The sequence below is a fragment of the Astyanax mexicanus genome, chromosome 19 (genome assembly GCF_023375975.1).
Source record: "Astyanax mexicanus isolate ESR-SI-001 chromosome 19, AstMex3_surface, whole genome shotgun sequence".
NCBI lineage: Eukaryota > Metazoa > Chordata > Actinopteri > Characiformes > Acestrorhamphidae > Astyanax > Astyanax mexicanus.
This window is the reverse complement of record NC_064426.1, coordinates 35,363,918-35,377,134: the sequence shown is the minus strand read 5'-3', so window position 1 is coordinate 35,377,134 and position 13,217 is coordinate 35,363,918.

Below are 13,217 nucleotides of genomic sequence, written 5' to 3'. Positions count from 1 at the left end.
TGGGGGGTCTGGTTTACTTCTATACAAGAGCCGAGGCATGACTGCAGAGGATGGATGCCTATTTTTCCCTTTTTCCCAACCCCAAGACAGCCTTCCTGATTGTATGTAAGTGTGTGTGTGTGTGTGTGTGTGTGTGTGTGTGTGTGTGTGTGTGTAAGTGTAATGGCCTTGCCCTCACTACTCACCCCTAGTGCCACTCCAAGCACTAAAAGCTTTTTTAATTATGAATTCCATTAGTGGGTCTCGCTTTCTCCCCACACACACACACACTCACACTCATACACACACACCAGTAACAGGCTGAAACATACACTTTCAAAAAACAGACACCGTACTTACTTCAGACTGTATGTGTGTGTGTGTGTGTGTGTGTGTGTGTATATATAGGAAGCTTGCCGTGGCCTCCAGTGGCCACCTCAGACACACACAGTTCAGGAAGCATCACTCAGCCAGAAGCCCACAGGAGCCCCCCCCCAGAGGATGAGTCACACACGGGAGGGGGAAAGATAAAGGGATGGCAGTACTGCGGGACTGATAATCATCTGAAGAGTGTTCTTATATGTTTAACAAAAAGCCTACATTAGAGAACACACGCATACACACACACACACACACACACACACACACACACACACACACACACACACACACACACACACACACACTCATTTCAATTCCATGGCATTAACTGTGTTACACACATGAATCACAACTACAGCTCTGGAAAAAAAATAAGAGAGCACTTCAGTTTCTGAATCAGTTCCTCTGATTTTACTATTTATAGGTATATATTTGAGAAAATGAACATCGTGTCTCTTACGCTAATACATTCATTAGAAGGGCGTCCACAAACCTTTAGACATAGTGTATCTTACATACACATGTCTTACATATCTTAGATCACCTACAATTTGTGTGTGTGTGCACTACAGGGAGTGTGTGTAATCCCCCAGCACACACATATGAAAGCACTAATCTAATTGTCGCCATTTTCAGTAGACTATAGCTAGTGTCTGACCCCTGGATTCTAAAGGTCAGAGCTGCTTCCTGTTTGGGTCAGTTCATTTGTGCTTATAGAGGGGGTGGAGGGACACTCTCACTCTCCTTTACTCTTTCTCTTTCTTTCTCTCTTTCTCTCTCAGTACTTATGTGTCTCTATGGAATAAATCAGTGATTGTGAATCCAGGAAAGAAAGGTGGGCCCAACAACACGAAGAGAGAAATAAGATGACAAGAAGTGGAGAGAAAGGTGGAATAAACCAGCTAAAGTTTTACTGTTGAAAAATACATCACTGATCATCAATAAATTTTACATTTCATTTGTAAATGAAGGGATCAGAGTCTGGAGGAAGAGTGGAGAGAAACACAATCCAAACTGCTCGAGGTCTAGTGTGAAGTTTCCACCAATCAGTGATGGTTTAGAGAGACATGTCATCTGCTGGTGTTGATCCACTGTGTTATATCAAGTCCAAAGTCAGTGCAGTGTCTTTTTCTGCTGACAACTTTCATGAGAATGTGGATTTCATTTTCCAGCAGGAAATGGCACACTGCCCAAAAGTACCAATCTGTCTTATATAATATTCTAATTTACTGTGGCTGTAGGCAATAATCATCAACAATAAAATAATTAAATGCTTAAAATTGGTCAATCTTTGCGTGTAACACACATATATAATATATGAGTTTCACATTTTTAACTAAATTACTAAATTAAAATAACTTTTTTATGATATTCATTTTTTTTTTGGATGCACTAGTATATATGTAATTGACACAGACAAAGTGACACAGTCTTTTGCTGAACAAATACATGCTAAGGCTAAGTTACCAGTTATTGTTACCATAGGCGTAGGAACCGGGGGGGATGGGTGGGACATGTCCCACCCAATATTAGAAACAGGTGGATTTGTCCCCCCCAAAAATGATATCAGTTCGCTCAGGTCAGCTGTACTATTAATGAGACAGACCGGACCAATCACGGAGCCGGTTCAGGTATTAAGTCACGCCTCTCAGTAGAAACAGCCAATCAGCTTGCTGGTTTTGCGGCGCGCGGAGCAGAGGCAGTTTGCTGTTGGGGAAGCCCCGCCCACTCGCTGTGAGATTTAGCAGCGGGATCGGGACGCAGCAGCTTCAGCTGATTTTAAAACAGATCTGGATATACGGAGATTTTTCTAAAAGAAAGGTAACGATAGGCTAACCACTTCAACTGTGATGATATGTTTCTGATAGCTGGTTAAAAATACACGTCTCTGAATCAGCACACAGTTTAAACCCACTGTGATTAATAAACTGCAGCTGTGTTAGTGTGTAAGCTTATCTTTGGAATTAGCTAGATTGGGAGTCAGGGTTAAAGGAAAAAAATAAAATATATATGTAATGTTTCCCTGTACCTGATCAGCTAATCACTTTAATTTTCAAACTGTTTATTCATTTAGGATTACAGGACTTACTGTGAGCTATAATGAACGAAAATTGATTTAACTAACTAGTTATCTAGAAGCTGGATGTAGATGATCGCCAGAGTTTCGTACAGTACTTTAAGTTGGTAGTTTAAAGCAGTTACTTAACCCCGATCACTGCCCTAAACTAGTGTTTTCCACCTGATCAGCTAATAAACAGAGTTTACCTGTTAAAATCCTTTAGCCCCCTATGGAGCCTAAATTAATCATGTATATCCACCAGAGGAAGCTCTAGAATATGCAGAACAGTTTTAATATGCAGTAGAATATGTAAGAACTGGGTTGAGAAACACTGCTGTAACGTGACTTCTGTTCATTTGTATTTCACAGTAAGACCACATATCCTGACGTTTATAAAGTCTCTATGAAACGTAAAGTTACATTCTTTTACATAAAAGGACACCATCTTAAGAAGAGCTCTCAGTAGAAAAAAATAAAAGTGCAGGAGAAAATGTAAATATACAACAGAATTGACATGCCAATACATAATAATAATAATAATAATAATAATAATAATAATAATAATAATAATAATAATAATAATCTGTTATTATTATTATCTGTTAAATATTAGGTGATAACTCAGACATTGCTTGCATAATTTTTCTAACAACAGTAGCTGTAATGTGGAGTAACATGTTTAGGTTGTAAAATCACCTTATAATAATAATTTACTTTTAATTAAAAGTAATTTCCACAAATGTTGTTCTAGGAAACTATTGGGTGGGCTTGGGTTCATATTGGCAAATGTGTCCCCCCCAATATCAAGCCCGCTCCTACGCCCTTGATTGTTACTAGTGTAGTAGCGCAGTACAGACAAAGAAGGCGATGGTGGCTTGGCTATGCTCATGTGGGATGTTTTTATCGTAGAAAATAACATCATATCACTATAAAGATAAAAAAAAGGTGATTAATTACACATCCCCGAGTGTTAATAGTAATAACCCCTAGTCCTGTACAGCTTGGATCTGTCAGCTGGAAAGCAGCCAATTTGTCAAAAAGTAGTGAACTGGTACCAAACATGAGTAGGGGTGTAACTTATGCCATTGCTGCTGAAATAAAAATACAAGAGGAAATTCTAATACCCCTCTATTTTATGCCTGGTACTGATTTAGGGCGTCAGTGTGTCTTTGCTATCGTAACGACGGGAAAAGTACATTTTGGGCGACTCGAAACGTGCAAAAGGCATGTGTTAATTCTTTTAAATCAGGGTTTTATTTGCCATTCCCCTTTTGAGCAGGTGCACTCTGATTTTGGTGCATTTCTATTTTAACGGCACAGCGATTCTGCGCTTTTCAGCAGAAGAAAGGGACCTGCTCCTTCATGCTTGTTCATTCTGTTGTTGTAAAACTTTGCATAGCTGCCAACAGCTACTTTGGGGTTGTGCACTACTGCGTGTGCATGTGTACATAACAAGCGGAGGTGTAAATGTACTAAGGGTGCACCTTTGTGGACAATTCACTGCTATTCAAGACAGCAATGAACATCAGATTGTTGACGACTGTCTAGGTTGTATTCAATTAGTGGCGTGCCTGTGTTTTCTGTTGCCAAGATAGTAATGCGCCAGAAATTTACTTGAATACACCTCACTTCCAGACCTCCAAATTCCATCAGTTGATATATTCAGATATATTCACACGCACTGTTGCTATTTAAACGACGCATGTGTAAGATGTGAACATAGACTGTTGGTGGGGTGTAAGATAGCAGTACCCTTCTGTCATTATCTGAAAGCTTAATCTGCAGTAAAAGCAGAAATGCTGGATGACTCGTCCGCAGAAATGTAGGAAATTGCAGTACGGCTGAGAACAAGTTCCGTCTCGTCTGGTTTAATAGAACATTTGGCTCATTAAGTAATCCAACATAATAACCGCGTTGTTGTGCTTTAAAGATTAATACGACGTTAATAATTAATGAGCTTTTAACTGATGTAAAAGGTCATTCAATTTGACAACATTTAAGCGAGCGAGAGCCTTTATCCTGCTCTCCTCTTTTGAAGGCGGGATGACAATAGCAGAACAAAACAGCAGATGAAAGCGCCACCAGCACTCCTCCCTCGGCTGTCAGGAGCGAGGGATGAAAGGCATCATTTGAGCAGAGGAGCGCTCTAATGACAGATTTTCTTTCGCCCGAGACTTTAATGTTCGGGCCCTTACTTTCTCACATGCTGAGTCACACACACACTTGAATATCTGCACAGATGATACACACATACTCAGACCTTGCACATGCACACACACAAACACACATCCATGGCATATATACAATATACATGCACTCAAAGATACACTTTTAAGTAAATCAACAAGTGAAGAACTGATTACCTGGTTCCATTGACATCTGTATGGTTTACAGATGAGGCAGCAACTGAACCATCAGTTCTTGATTTGCTGAAAAAGCTTATGGATGGAACACATACCTGTCAAGTCTCCCGTTTTGGCCGGGAAACTACCGTATTTTACTCCTCTTTCCCGCCGTCCTCCCGTATTAGTATTTTCCCGTAAATTTCCCGTATTATACTAAATAAAAAAATATATAGGCCACAGGCGACAATGCACTGACCGCTGTGTGTCTCTTAACCAATCGTGGTGCCGGTTCAAGGAGAAAGTCCCGCCTTTCAGGAGAAACAGCCAATCAGCTTGCTGGTTTTGCGGAGAGCTGTTTAGTGTGGGGGAAGCCCCGCCCCTCCCCTCGCTGTGAGTTCAGGCAGCTAGTCGGAGCAGCTGTCGTTAAAACTAATCTGGATATACGGAGATTTTTCTAAAAGAAAGGTAATTAACCATGTAAACTGTGATGAGATTGTTTCTGATAGCTGGTTAAAAAGACTCTTCTCTGAATCAACACATAAATTAAACCCACTGTGTGTTTAATAAAATACAGCTTGTGACTCAGTTAGCTTAACTTTAGAATTAGCTAGATAGATATTCAGGGTTTGAGAAAAATCTACATATATATATATATATATATATATATATATATATATATATATATATATATATATATATATATATATATATATATATATAATGCCCTGCCCTTATGTGCCTGATCAGCCAATAACTATCATTTCCAAACTCTATTTGTTCAGGGCTAGTTTTAGGGTTTGTTAGAAGTATTGTGGTGTAATGTATTATTTAGAAGGGGTAGAAGAGATGGTTGAGCTGGAGAGAGAGAAAATGTGAAGAGGGCTGAAATTAACTGAACTGATCAGGAGTGGACTGAACAATAGAAAGAAGTATTAATGAAAGATTATTAATTGTGTAGGCCCCTTAGGACTATTATTTACTTATGGAATATATCTGATCCATGTCCTTCTTGTAAATTTGTGCACCCTTCAATTTCATATATATATAAATATAAAGCACAAGCCCTCAGTTGGGCTGTTGGGGCGGCGGAAAAAATCCCTTATTTTTAAGTCCAAAACTTGACAGGTATGGGAACACCCAAGGCTTATGGATGTTCATTGAAGTCCCACCTTGCAACATACTTGCAGGACTTAAAGGTGTCATTCCATAGTTTTTTCATTCATTTTAAAATGTCTAGTTGAGGTCTCTAGAATAAATGAATGCCATGTGAGCTGTTTTTGTAAAAAAAAAAAAAAATGTGCTCAGATGATCCGGTATAACAGTGCTTTAGTCCGGTGGAGGAGTGGGCGGTGAGAAACAATAGAATTTCGGCTCCTGCTTATGAAGATTCATATATGCAAACATATCGCCTCTGATTGGCTAACAGCACTGCAACGCAGCTAGACAGACAACAGTTTTAACGTTTTAAAATAAAGATATTTTTTAACACTAATAACAGTCTTTGTAATGTTATTTGTTGGATTTGTGAAATCCACCGGAGATCCTATGCAAACCTACGTAAGTACACTCAGGTGGGTAGTCCAGGTCCAGAAAGTAAAAATCCACCCCAGGGTTTTGTTGGCTGAGCCACAGCAGAGCCGCCCAGGCAGTTGGAACAAAAGCCTGGGGCTGGATTTTTACTTTAAACTAGAGTAAACAGAACTGTTCTAAAAATACACCAACCTCACCAATCTCAACTGTACTTCGCTGGTGGTGTTTTTAAACCACGTGTTCCTTAGCTCTGAATTACTGTGCAAAAAACATAATACTAAATGTGTTTTGCCATGCTGTTCCTAGCGCTGTTAGCTCCTATCTGAAGAGACATGTCGCTGCCTGGCTTCAGCTTTGCCTGTGGGGGGGTTGCGAGCCAAGGTGGGCAAGGCCACAAACTCACGTGTTGACGTAGACACAGTGCTTTTCCTGATCGACTCGTTTTTCGGAACATTTTCTTTTACTAGCTACTGGAGACAATGTAGTTTCATGAAATGTTTCATGGGTAGCATCATATATAACTCAGAAAGACCTACTGTATTTCACAAAGAACAAGAAAAAGTAGATTTTAGAAGACAACTTTAATTATCACTGATTCAGGAGGAAACAATCTGTCCAAATGGTTTTCTTCATATAGTTTATAAATATATAACATGCAGACATGTTTATATGCCCATATATGCATATATGCAGTACACACGTTGGCACATGCAGGCGCACACACACACACACGCTGTGATGTCTCAGAGGTACACTGAGACAGGATGAATGAATGTAAACAGACAGGTGACACCGTTGGGCTCCAAATACGCCATAATTGACCTGAATTAGCAGTCACATCCAATCAGTGATGCTAATTAGACTAATCCTGTACTCACTGATTGCACAATTACAATGAGAGCGAGGGGGAGATAGAGAGAGCCAGCGAGAAGGGGGTCATCGTTTTGGACTCTAGTAACTCGAGGTCTGGATCAGAGAGTGTTTCTGATTGTGTAAATCAGTCAGTGTGAAGCTAATGGACACAATCCAAAATCCACTCATGACCAAAACATGAGCATGTGTTTCCATCAGTCCTACACCATGGCTTCCAAGTTAAACAGAGGCCAGGAACACTCAGAGCGCTTTTCCACCAACGTGGAACCGCCACCGTTCTGGTTTGCGAACCAAATTTTAAATTGTTCGCCATGATTCCACCAACAAAAGTAGGTTCAGGAACCAGGAACGTTCATTCGCAGCAGGAACTTAAGAATACTAGGTTCTTCAGTGTGAACCATGGCCGCTTCTGTTGACCGCCACTGTGTAACAGCCTCTGTTGATGACATATGATGTGGCGCTTTCATGGTTCCACCAAGACCAATGGAACTAGTTCATGAACCAGAGTTATTTTGTTGTAAAGGACACTCAGTGAAGCTCCAACAGTCATGAAGGTAATGAGCTGTAGACCATGAAGACAAGGTACAAGTACAATGTGAAGAACACCCAGAATTCTCACTTCACTAGAGCTTTATAGCTGAGCTCCTCCTCCACAAAATGGCAAGAGTCAGACAAATGCATGTTTTAGGTGGAAATTTAGTCACTTCAACCATAGACACAGCTTATTTTCTTTGGAAGAAGGTCAATAAAAATAGTATGGTGCCACACAACACTCTGCTGTTTATGTGTGGTTCTAAATAGCTTTAAATAATAGGAAAAATAAGCTGTAGCAGTATTGGGTTAGCATAGCTTGCTAGCTAGGTAATTTATGATCAGTATCCCCAGCAGTTTCTACTTCAGACTGCATACACTTTGAGTACTATACAACCATAAACCATTTCATATATATATATATATATATATATATATATATATATATATATATATATATATATATATATATATATATATATATATGAAATTAGATGAATGCCGAAAGCAGAAATCCTTCATATCTTTGGTGTCTCGGATACATACAGCTCTGAAATAAAAAGGTTCCTTCAATTTTACCAAATGTAAAACCTCTGGAATATAATTAAGAGGAAGATTGATGACCACAAGCCATCAAACCAATCTGAACTGCTTGAATTTGTGCACCAGGAGTGGCATAAAGTTATCCAAAAGCAGTGTGTAAGACTGGTGGAGGAGAACATGCCAAGATGCATGAAAACTGTGCTTAAAAACCAGGGTTATTCCACCAAATATTGATTTCTGATCAATAACTTGTTTTCTTTGCATTATTTGAGGTCTGGATGCTCTGCATCTTTTTTTGTTTTTTCAGCCATTTCTCATTTTCTGCAAATAAATTCTCTAAATGACAATATTTTTATTTGTAATTTGGGAGGAATGTTGTCTGTAGTTTATAGAAAAAAAACAACAATGTTCATTTTACTGAAACATATACCTATAAATAGCAAAATCAGAGAAACTGATTTAGAAACTGAAGTGGTCTCTTAATATTTAATATTTTTCCAGAGCTGTATATACAGTGTACCAGGGCTCCTGTAGCAGCGATTTCACTCATTCTAATGACCAGCGCTGACGTAGCAATCGCTCCAGGGTTCGATTTAATCGAACCCAACCTGTCAAGTGTGATCACCGCCTTAATGCCGACTTTGTTCAGCTTGTGCAGCATTTGTTATCTTTAATATCGCAACCGCACGACAGTGTTCTGAGCGCGCTCTCCATTAGCCTGCTGTTTGTAGCTTGGCAGTAGTGGGGGACGCTTCAGTTAATGGCACATTTCCATATTGATCGGGTCACTGCTGCTTTTTAAATCAATGAGTGGCAGCAGTGGACAGACAGGGGGCTTTTCTGGAGTGGCTAGCGTCCAGATATAGAATGCACTAGTGAGGGAGGGATGGAGGGAGAGAGACAAAGAAAGGAGGAACGGAGGAAAGGTAGAGATCATATGCTGTATGCAGTGGTGGGCAGTAATCAAGTTAATATAATTGGTAACTGTGCTTAAGCAGCATTTTTGTCTTTTTTTTTTAAGTAGCATTTTAGCTCACGGTTCAACACTTCTACTTTTTCTGGAGTAATTCTGTACCGTGGGTATCTCTACTTAAATTCATGCAGCTGCAGGGTTTGGGTCTTTCGTCCACCACTGGCTGTATGAGATGAAGAAAACGTCACAGCAGCACACTTGTGGAGTTGATTCTGACAGCGTCTGGAAGCAATTCCTCCAGCCTGTGTGAGAAAAGGAAAAGAATCAGAATGAAGTGAAAGAAGAGAAGGAGCTACTGGGATCTAAATCCATTTCTTATCCTCAGTATTATATGCCTATTAGCTCCCTAAAACTCTGGAACATGGTATGAGTATGGATGTGTTTAGGACACTGGCAAGTGGTGGCCTGGTTTGGGAATTAAGGACTGTAGGAGAGACAGAAAATGTGAAGTCAGTGAGAGGACAGAGCATAATGATAATGTGGAATCAGTAACACATTATATATATATATATTTTTTTTTTGTGCAATTCATTTTTAAATAAGGGACATTCCAGGATTTTGGTACATTTCAGGGGTGGTCACTTCTGAAAATTTGATCTTCAATTTGATAATTTTTAGTCATATATTTATTAAATACAGGTAATAGACTATCAAAAAGTTTGATTTTTCAAGCTCAGGTATCAAATCAGTTTTTTTAATTAGATTATGCAATATATTTGGTAACTTACAGTAACAGGGTTGCGAGTAACAGGGTTGCAAATCTAGGCTAAGTTGTGGTTTACCCCAGGAACAGATGCTAACTGTAAAATTTAGCTATGTATACAAGATCAAGGACAAACATGGTTGTATAAGTATATAAAATAAATTTTGACTCTACTCATTATTAGTCTTACAATATGAGTACTCTTGGTCTTGCCATGTGGGCAGAAAATGTCCTTGTGATGTCACTTCCTTTGTGCCACTAAGGAGCTTATTTTTCCACTATATTTTACAGTTTGTCTTATAACAAGTACATTTTTCACAAAAAATAGTCATTTAGATATTTTGGATGTGTACGTTTGAAATGTAAGTGGTGGGACAGGAAATGTACCAAAATCCTGAAATGTCCCATAAGCTAAACTACTGATAAGGTGCTGTTTAGTCTAATATATTAGCTATATAATAACTGCTATGGACAAACACTGTCTCTGCTGCTCAATGCTGTTTACACACGCAGTATGTGCAGTGTTCAATGCTCGCAGCTACAGACGACACTCCGTTTAACATATCTGTGCTGCACGTCCCATGGAAAACAGACAGTGCCAGACAGCTCTGACCAATCAGACGAGACAATGTGCTTGCGTAGTTTATTGGTGCGCATTTTGGTGCGTTAAGGTTTATGCCTGTGTGAAACCAAACCAAACAGAGGGAGAAACGCTCCAAATAAACAAACTCATCAACTGATCCAGACCATAGAAACTTTCACAACTACAGGTGTGAAAACGCCCTTTTATGCTCATCAAACAAAGTTCTAATTCAGAAATCCTTACAACCAAGCTGAGATGAAGTAAAAAAAAACTCTTTCCAATTTATCATGCATCCTTTATTCCAGCACCCCTCAAACATTGGTTGATTTAATACTAGTATATACTAGTATTTTAAATGACCCAAATTATATAAATTTAATTGCATTTAACATTTCTTACTTTTATTCTTTTATTTTCATTTCAATATCCACTATAAAAACTTGCATCTTAAGAAGAACAAGTGCGATTAATTATAGGTAATAATAGGAATATTGCTGTATTTCTCTTAATCTTATCAACCTTAATCATGTTGTAAAAAGCCCAGCAAGTATGTCTGAAGCATTTTACTGATATTATTATTATTATTACTATTATGAACTGGATTTATACACTAATTTGCCAAATGTCATGGGATAGAAACTTGTATCATGTCCCATGACTTTTGCCATGCCCTATGGAAGCTAAACGACACCGCACTGATTGAATGTGGATGTGAATTCTGCCAGTGTTGCTTGTCTGTTTGCAAGGACAATTTAAGCCAGATGCAGCCAGTCATGATCATTCCTCACTCTGAACTGCCTAAAAGATTAACACCAAGGATTAAAACAAACTCAGTCCAATTAAATCAGACAAGTTTTGGCCTTAGTTTTAAACCTGCTTTTGAACACTTTTGACTTTTACAAAAAGATGAGCTTAAGAGCGCAGACCAGTTTTGGTAAAGGAAAGAAAAAGAGTAGCAGAAAGAGTGTGGATTCGACATCCCGAGCTTTCACTCCACACACTCCTCCATCTAATCCCTTCTTCCTTCTCCTTTTCCTTCATCCGCTCCTCTCACGCTGCTCTAAAATGATTTTAGTCCTCCTTCATCCTCAATTTCTTCACTCTGCCTTGTTCTCTCCTTCTTCAGGAAATCACGTCTTTACCTTCATCTGTTATTTTACTGGCCTCTCTCTCTCTTTCCATCCTTTCATCCTTGTACACTCTGTTATATATAAAGCTCATAAAGACTCCATCAACATGTGTGGTAAAAGAGAGAAAGAGAGAGAGGGTACAGAAAGAACAGAAAAAAGGATACATAGCAAGAAGGGAAAGGGCTGAAGGAAAGAGAGAAAGGAGGAAAGAAATGAAGAATATAATGAGTGAGTGAAGTGAAGAGTGAAGAGAAAGAGATAAGGAACAAAAAGAGTGATAGAGATATAGAGAGACTGGAATGAGACTGATTAAAATAAAATGTAAAGAAAGAAAGAGAGAAAGGGAGCCTAAATGAGTGAGAGTAAGAGGAAAGTAAGAAAGAAAGAAAGAAAGAAAGAAAGGAGGGGATTGAACAAAAGAGTGAGGCAGGGAAAGAATAAGAAAGAGAGGAGGAAGAGTAAAAAAATGAGGGTGTGAGTAGAGAGGGAGAGAATAAATAGGAAAAGGAGAAAGAGAGCAAGCAAAGATAGAGTGAGACCACACTGAGAAACAAAAAGAGAAAAAGTAAAGAAAAAGCAGAAACAGACAGAGAGGGAGAGAGGGGGGAAATGGAATAAAAAGAATGAAAAAATAAAAAAGTAAAGGGAGCAAAACAGTCAATTTAACAGAGAAAGAGTGAAGGGAGAGAGAAAGAATAGAAAGAGAATGATGAGTCAGGGTGAGAATGAACAAGAGAAAGAAACAGAGAAACAGCAGAAAAAGAGAAAAGAAAATTAATAGAGGATGAAAAGGAGAACAAAGTATTTAAGAGAAAGAGAGTAACAAAAGTGAGAAAGAAAGAGAAGGGAAAGAGAGAGAATGATACATTGAGTGAAAAAAGAGAGCAAATGTAGAGAATGTAGAGATAAAGAGACAAAAAGTTAAAAATAACAAGTGGATAGAAAGAGAGGACAGATTAAGACAGATTATGAATAAAAGGAGAGAAAGAGAGATAAGAGGATGGATTAAGATGCTGAAGAAAGATAAAGAGAGAGAGAGGGAAAAAGAGAGAGAGAACGAGAAAGATAGAGGGGTCAGGTGTGAATGTGTATCTGTCCCTGGTGACACTTCAGACCTGCTGCTGCTGCTGCTTCTGCTGGTGGGTTTGGTCTTTTTGTTCACATCCTGCTCGTTTATCCCTCTCTTCCTCACTCTCCCCCGGGGAAGAGAAGTGTGTGGGAGAAGAAGAAGAAGAAGAAGAGAATGGAGAAACTCTATCACACACACACACACACACAGGAGTCTCTGGAGTGAGGTGAAGTTCAGCTGTAAAAACTGATGAAGTGTCACAGTGAGTTTGATACATGCTGACAAAGAACAAACCACAGCGAACATCACACACTCTCTCCACAACTACACACACTCCCTATGACTACACACACTCCCCAAGAATACACACACTCCTTATGACTTCACACTACTGCAGACCACACACTATTTTCTCTATATGTTTCATATATACCAGAAAACCCACAGAAAACTAATGTGTGGGAATCAGTTCAGCGTGTTTCTCAGATTCTTAGATCACTGAACTAAATGACACTGTA